This window comes from Octopus bimaculoides, chromosome 3 (assembly GCF_001194135.2).
Source record: "Octopus bimaculoides isolate UCB-OBI-ISO-001 chromosome 3, ASM119413v2, whole genome shotgun sequence".
NCBI classification, from domain to species: Eukaryota; Metazoa; Mollusca; class Cephalopoda; order Octopoda; family Octopodidae; genus Octopus; species Octopus bimaculoides.
In genome coordinates this window covers 43,822,540-43,824,088 of record NC_068983.1, presented here as the reverse complement: position 1 = coordinate 43,824,088, position 1,549 = coordinate 43,822,540, and positions in this window count along the sequence as shown.

The following is a 1,549-nucleotide window of genomic DNA, read 5'->3' as shown; positions in this document are numbered from 1 at the left end:
ACATTTGTCACCCCTATTAACCTGTTTAGAACAGTTAGATTTTGCTATAACGCACATTTTCCACTGAATTCAACCGGTGTATTTTCGTGGTTAGGTGGACACTAGTTTGATAGTTGAGCTCTGATTGGCTGTATGCAAACGAGTTCATATCTGGTTTCCGGAACTCATGGGAAAAACGAATTTTGCAGCCCGGCAAGCTTCCACTATACCATTGTATGCATTGTTCTATACCAATGTATGCATTGTTCAATCTTTCCTATATCTCGAGGCACAAATTTCGTTTAAGCAAGTGACAAACGGGTGCATGTCATTGACAAGCCTTGATAACGGCGAAACGGGCCGTCATTCTCGTGAATCACTACAATGCCAATGCTCGTCTCGTTCGGATGTCTATTGTGCTTCTAACACAATATTTCTATGAAGAGATTTTACTTTAAGCAATTCTATTGCTCTATAACTTTTAGTATGCTATACAAATGTCCATTTTGATTTAATGCTGTTTCAATTGCGTACACTGAGTCTTTGGATGTCATTTCTAGATTTAAACCTCATAACGTCTGTTTACTTCGGTTCCACTGACGATTTTATGGCATCTCTGACGAGGAAGATATTTCAAGATAAAAAAAAAATCATTTCCGCTCGTTATTGACAATAATTTACTGAATTCATGTTTTAAGGCGGAAATAGGAATATACTGGTTGATATCAAGAACCAAGGTTTTTTGGGGTGTTTACATATTTACGAGAGTATTAATCGACTTTGGAAGTATATTTTTGTTACTAAAATTATCATCAGAAAATATAGCGCGCATACATACATATATTTCCAACAGTATTTTGTTGTTGACGCCAACAAAATAAACAACCTTACCGTTAAAGTAACGAAACTGTTATGATTTTAGGACGATAACTGATGAGGGGAGAGCATGTCCACGTCTTGTGTATGATTTTTCTGCGTTCCTTTGTCGTCCTTCTATGTAATTTTTAAACCTTACATACATACATACATACATACATACATACATACATATATACACAAACATATATACATGCACAGATACAGACACACACTCACACACACAAGCTGTCATGCACAGGAGAGAATATATTTTGAGAGAAAACAATACAAATGGAAAACAAACGACTGTCTTATACAAATGTTAGAATCGGGTTTCATTCTCGGCTTATAAAAACTGTCATTATTAACAGCTGCTGAACGGAGGCCTTGGCATGCCGTGGTTGCTGATGCGCAAACATGCGCTCAGGCTACGACATCTCAAGCGTTTCGTGGACGGTGAACAGGTGTGGTCGCCTTTCGTCAGACGCGATTTTCCGCAGCTCGTTTCTTTAACAGAGCTGCAATCCTGGATCAAACGTAGACCGAGAAAGGGCGCTTGGCACCTCGAGTGCCGCCAAGCTCTCACCGCCCTCAGTCAGGCGGGCAGTGCGATCGGTAGTAGCTCCACTCTAGCGTTCTATAGAGGGTTAGTGGGAGAAAAGTGTGACGATGTTCTCGGGGAAACTCTAGGCGTCGAGGATAATCAGCTAAG